A 7,022-nucleotide genomic window follows, 5' to 3' on the forward strand; every position below is an offset into this window, starting at 1 on the left:
TGCCGCCTTGCTCACAAGGAGATCCTTTTCACCAAGCGAGTCCAAAACAATCTCCCCCTCGCTTGGAGAAAAGGATCTCCTGGCAAGGTGCTGGCTTGCTCGCAAAGAGATCCTTTCTCCGAGCGAGTCCAAAACGATCTTCTTGTGAGCAAGCCGGCACCTCGCCACACACGCGCACATGCACACACACGCATGGCGAGCTATGGCGGGCTGGATAAATGGGCATGGCAGGCCGGATCCAGCCCACGGGCCGTAGCTTGAGGGCCCATGCCTTAGACCCTTGGTCTCTCTCCCTCCATTAAGTAAACTGCATTCAGCCTCCTGTAAGCTCAAAGTATCTATTCAGAAAGTTTAGTTTTGGAAATTCCTTTTCTTCTAATTTACAGACTTTCTGCAGTTATGCATACATTGGGTGTCTCCCAAGCATGTAGAAACCACTGCCTTGTTTTTGGTGGCCCCCATTTCACTTTCAAAGGCACTCAGCCACTTGAGTTCACTAACAGGGGGAGTAAAATACACACACAGAGGAAGCATCATTCAGTAGAAAAGCATATATCTTGCTTAAAGTCTCCATTGTCTCGATGTTTTCATTTATTTGGTTGCTTGGCTAGATTTCCTATTAGATTTTTGAGTGTGGGACTGGGGTCTCTGAAGCAATTCTTGGAGAAGAGAAAAGAAGTGTTGATAGTCCGTGGTATTCTGGAGTGTGTCTCCATAGGAGTTAAGAAGGGATGCTGCTTTGGGATGGTCAAAGAAATTACTTATCTGCATCCCTCTCCATCCATCCTGTACCACAACAACACACTGGCCAGGCAGAAGGGTACTTCCGATTTGATGTTCCATATGAGGCTATTAGCACCCTATCCCATCCACAGAATTTTACAGACGGTCCAAATGACATTGACTGGGTTCAGACATGTGATAACTCACACTCAAGGGCTGAGTATAGGTTGAGTGCAGGTTGTTCCTGAAATCTGGTTTAGTGTTGAAACATGAGTTGTCATGTTATCTGAACCCTGCTGAGATAACAAACCATGGAGAACAATCCAGAGTTTGCAACCCAGCAACAAACCACTGGTGTCCTTCAAGAGTCGTTGTGGTTAACAAGCCATGCCTGATGGCGCAGCGAAGCTCAGACAACAGGATAACCCATGTTTCAACAGCAATGAACAGTTCAACGGCAACCCATACTCAGTGGCAACCCAAACTCAGCCCTTGAGTGTGAGTTTTAGCCTGTTGCCTGATCCCAGTCAATGTCATTTGGACCTCCTGTCAAATTGTGTCGAGGATTTCAGCCCAGTCACTGGCAATGAAGTGCTTTCAGATTGCTAGCAGGACCCCTGCATCTGGAAATATTTCCTGTGAGAAGACAGACACAGAGGAAGAGTTCAGAGAGCCATGCTTTGGGTGTTGTGGAGGTCCAGCAGGAGAGCAACAGGCTTTGGCTTGCCGACTGAGCAACGGCCATGCCTCCGTCTATGCGCAAGCTGTAAATAAACACAAATATTAGAAAACACCAGCCCCCAGTGACCTCCTTCCTAAAAGAACCGAACCTGGGCTGTGCCCCTTCAACTTCTCACCACCCATAGGAAGGTGGAGCATGTTGCAATAGACATCCTGTCACTCAGTGGACAATTGGTAGCTTCTAAGCCCAGATGGCTTATAAAACAGCAACAATTATTGCAGTGTAAATAATATAAAATTAAATACTACGAAAGTATACAGTACATATATATATATATATATATATATATATATATATATATTAAACACCTCTAATCCATACCAACTCACAGCCGCTTAAATCAGATCTCAGTGCAGCTCCTATCAAAGCCCTGCTCAATCTATGGAATACGAAATTACACAGTCACCCCTGAGCAGGCTTCCCAGAGCGGAGCTCATACCGGTTCATGGTATACTCTAGAGCTGGGAGTAACGAAACAAAATTGAGATGGGTAGAGTACAGATGAAGAAAAAAATCCGAGTGGATGCAATCAAACTCTAATGTGTATCTATGGTGAAGTATGTTCAGGGGCAGTGAGAGCAGCAATGAAACAATATCTCACTGCTTCTCTTGAATCCCCTGTGTGCTATCCAGGAAATTTCATCAGGGTTGTTGAAAGCTTATTACATGGTAGCCTTAAGGAAGGTGTGGATCCATCAGAAGATCACTATAATCTGCTTCTAGACACTTCCAAGATAAACTCTCTTTTATCCATGGATACTTAGTGAGCAGATGTTACAGCAGATGAATCGGGTGAGTTATTTAGAGTATAGCCTTGTCCCATTTTCTTGGATAAATTTCAGATGGTGCAGCTCAAGGACATTAACAAGGTGCTTGGATAGATTCATGTGACCATGCCCTTATTGAATCCATGGCCATCTTGGCTTATAAAAGCTGGCAGGAAGAGAATAGCCAGCTAGGCCAGGGAACTGAATAATACCTCCTTCTAAGAGGGAGTGGTCCTGGAGCACCTGAAAGAGAAAGCGGTGAGACCTTCTTTTCCTTGGGCTGAGAAAATCTTGAAAACTTTAGGCTCACGGCAGATGTTCTCTTTCTGGGTGATGGCTAACTAGCTCCAGGTGCTCCAGGCTCAGACTGATTTTCTGCATCCATTCCAGCTGGGGTTCAGGCTGGGGCTTGGCATGGAAACAGCTGTGATCACCCTGTACAATGACTTACTTCAGATGATGGGAAGGTACATGAGTGTCTTGCTTCTCCTTGGTCTCTTGGTGGCTTTTGATGCTATCAGCCATGGTAATCTTCTGAGGTAATTGCCATGATTATGCTCCTAGCTGGATGATTGCAGCAGACTGTGCTTGAGGGATACTGCTTGGCCCCACAGATTTTCCAGTGCAGGCCAGTTTTGTCTCCCATGCTATTTAACATGTACATGAAATGGCTCTGGGTAGTCATTCTGAGTTTTGGAGTGTGGTATCAACAGAATGCTGATTATGCACAGCTCTAGTTCTCATTTTCATCTGCATTAAATGAGACTCTAGATATGCAAGACGGTTGTCTGCCTGTGGCAGTGGACTGAATTAACCAAATACCTTGAAGTTCAGTCGAGACAAGACTAAGATGCTGTTAGCAGGTGACTTTTCTGACCAGAATGGGGCTGCACCTCCCTGAAGGAGGTCTGCAGTGCAACTTGGGGGTTTGTTTGTTTATTTATTTATTTATTAAAACATTTTTATGCCGCCCCATTCGCCAAAGCCTCAGGGCGGCTTACATCACTAAGTTAAAATAATTATAATACAAATTAAAAATATAAATATTAAATTAAAAATACAAAAATACAGTATAAAATAAGCCGCCCTGGCCAGATAAAATCCAATAATATTAACAGTTATAATGCTGCTTGAATAAAAAGGTCTTTGCCTGGCGCCGAAAAACAAATTACGACGGCGCCAGGCGGACCTCTCTGGGGAGCGCGTTCCATAACTTAGGCGCCACCGCAGAGAAAGCCCTCCTCCGAGTACCCACCCTCCTAATTTCTTTCATGGAGGGTTCCCGGAGAAGGGCCTCCCCCGCCGATCTCAAGGGGCAGCTGGGCATATATGGATGCAAGCGCTCCTTCAGGTAACCAGGACCCAAGCCGTTAAGGGCTTTATAGGTCATCACCAACACCTTGAATTGGGCCCGGACTTCAATGGGAAGCCAGTGAAGCTGACGGAGGACTGGAGTCATGTGAACACAACGCCCAGTCCCCGTCAGCAGCCTGGCAGATCATTTTGAACCAATTGAAGTATCCGGACCGTCTTCAAGGGTAGCCCCACGTAGAGCGCGTTACAGAAGTCAAGACGGGAAGTCACCAGCGCAAATGTCACTCCAGATAGGGGCGCAGCTGATGAATCAGCCGAAGCTGGAGGAAAGCGCTCCTCGCCACTGCTGTCACCTGAGCTTCTAGGCCATGCTTCTACCTGACTTTGTCTATGCTCTGGCAACCTCTAACCTAGATCACTGCTCTGTGTGAGGTTGCTTTTACAGGCCACAAAGTATGAACCTATTGCACTAATCCTGGCCCACTTGCACTAGTCTCCAAGCCTGATTCAAGTACTGATTTGAGGTTTGACCGATAGAGCCTCTCACCACAATCTCTCACAGATGGCCTTTCATAGCCTGAATTCATCCATAGACCCTGGTCCTCATCAAAGGTCTGGTATCCTCCTCTGAAGAAAGCTTGGAGGGTGGTACAAGGGTGAGGGCATAGGGCAGCATAGAATGCTATTTTTAATCAGGTTCTAGAATTTCTTTTTGTTGATTCTTACAATTGTTTGTGTGTGTTGTCTCTTTATATATCTGCACATACATGGTTTTTAAACTGCTTACACTACTGTATCTTTCTGCTTTTTAATCTTGGTAAATTGCCCAGAGAGCTTTGCCTATGGAGCAGTTCTGCAATGCAATCAATAAAATTAAAATCAAACAAATGCATGATTAAAAGTCTGGGAAAAGAGCCCCCTGGCCTAACACTGAAAAGACAGCCAAGTCAGCATCAGGCACACCTTGTGAGGAACTTCAGCTGAGGAGCTTCAGGTGACAAGGCAGGGAAATCCCATTCCTGAGCTCTCTCAGAGCCTGCTGCTAGTCAGAACACAGCAGTCTTCTCAGACCCAGCACCTCCCAGATGTTTTGCACAACTGGGGTTCAATTGCCTTTTTTATTTGCCAAAAGAAAGAAAACATTTTCCATAATATCTGCATGTGCTAATTAATATGTAATAAAGTACATATTACTATGATAATTTAAAGAGAAATATAACAGTGCTCATTGTTGATGGGTAACCAAAACTGAGCAGCAGAATCCTTCAAATCAAGGATGGTTCACTGGCAGCCCTTCAAGAGATGGTCCTCTGTAAAAGGCAACTTCGGATGGCATTAACTTCAGCTCCCATCACTTCTAACCATTGGGTATATTGGCTGAGGCCGAAGGGCACCAAGTTGGGAAAGGCTGGAGTCAGTATTGCTGGACTAAAGATGGACTAGTGATCTGACTCAATGAGCTGATTCTCATGACTGTTAACCCTGCTAAGCATCATGTCCATTGCATGTAAGCCAGAATCCCCAATTAACTTCACAGGGACATATTCCTGTCTCATCTGAACGTGAAAGGCATGGTTTGCTGACAGAGGCAACAATCCTCAAATGACCCATGGGCCGTTCTTGGATTATTTGAGGGTTGCTGCCTCCCCCTAGAGAAGCCCTGCTGCCTCGTTTGAATTACATGACAAGCTGAGGGTAATGGGGGACATCAGGTTGGCATGCACCCAACTCATGGAGCAAGATTAACAAGCCGCTATGGCTTATTCCCCATTGCTGCAATCAGGCAAATCAGCCCATTACAGCACTCATGTTTTGTATATTAATTAGATCACACTCCATCTGCTCAGAAAAGAAAGATCCCTTTCAAGGAACATTCCTAGACACTAGTTTCTCAAACTACAGATTTCATTTTTTAAGGAACAGTTTGATTTCTGAAGTCATCTTTGTTCCTTTAAATGGTGACAGGAAGCAGCTAAGAAACTGGTGTGGGCATACAGCTTTGGTTTTTATTCAGCCCCCAGGGCCTACCAATCAGTCCTTTTATCAGCTACAAACAAAAGAAAAAGGAAAAAACCAGAAAGCAAGCAAATAAAACAGACAGGCCAAAGAAGAGAAAGAGAGAAAAAGAGAGAGAGAGAGCATAGAATTTATACATGAGAAAGACCTGGGAGGTCATCTAATCTGTTTCTCTGCCACTCCAGGATTGCTTTTTAAGAAGAACCTTGATTGCAAATGTTTCAGAAATGTGAACTTACAAAAAGAGCTACTAATAGTATGTCACTACGAATTAGCACTATGATTATGAATTTTTATTTTTTTATTTTTTTACAATACCTAGAAACATGCCTCTGCATTATACTAGTAGGTAGTCAGACACTCAGTTGCATTGGCATTCTAAAGCCCACGTCTGCCCGTTGGTGTCTGGGTTATGCAAAGAGTTTTACCTGCTATTTTGTGCATAACTCTATGCAGGGCCTGGTCACCTCTTTTCCACCCCAATAAGTTTCTCCTTTCTCATCACTTCTCCCTCCCATGTTCACACTCAAAAAACTTTTTTGAAAAATTATTTTCTTCCCCACTTTTTGTGGCTTCTTTTTGGCACTCTTCTTAGACCTTGCTCCCTTTCCCATGTTCCTCTTTGCTTTCCCTTGCCTTCAGCTATTGGGTGGTATAGAAATGTAATGCATACATACATACGCACTTTCAACCCTCCTTTTAGCCTGTTTTCTCCTTTTTTTCCTCCTCCTGTATTTCATTAATATGCTTAGGGTGTAATCTCTTGCATGTTTAGACAGCACGGATGCATGGGGAATGCTGGGAGGTGTGAGAATTTTTTCGGTCTAAGCCCCCATAGGAGTGCACCTTTATTTCCTCCTATGCTTGATCAAGCCAAGCAATTCCAGAAGCTCTTTTAATGATGCTGTATCTCCACCCGGAATATGTGGGACCTGCTACAAAATGTTACAGTACAGCCTGCATCTGTTGAGGAACCTCCATTCTGATCCTCTCTCTACCCAGATTTATGTTTGTTTTCCCTGACAGTCATCATTCTGTGGCCACAGATCATGCAGAGTATTCACTTGCCTGTTTGGTGAGGTTCCCCTATGACATCCTAATTCACTCCTCTTTAACTGAGTTATTTATTTATTTATTAAAACATTTCTATGCCGCCCCATTCGCCGAAGCCTCGGGGCGGCTCACAACATAAATTAAAATACAAGAAATAACAATATAAAATAAGTCGCCCTGGCCAGATAAAATAAGCAAATAATATTAACAATTAAAATGACGCTTAAATAAAAAGGTCTTCGCCTGGCGCCGAAAAACAAATAACGATGGCGCCAGGCGAACCTCTCTGGGGAGCACATTCCATAGATTGGGCACCACCGCAGAGAAAGCCCTCCTCCGAGTACCTACCCTCCTAATTTCTTTCACGGAGGGTTCCCGGAGAAGGGCCTCTCCCACAGATCTCAAGG

The sequence above is a fragment of the Varanus komodoensis genome, unplaced genomic scaffold (genome assembly GCF_004798865.1).
Source record: "Varanus komodoensis strain SLA01 unplaced genomic scaffold, ASM479886v1 scaffold5, whole genome shotgun sequence".
Classification (NCBI taxonomy): Eukaryota; Metazoa; Chordata; class Lepidosauria; order Squamata; family Varanidae; genus Varanus; species Varanus komodoensis.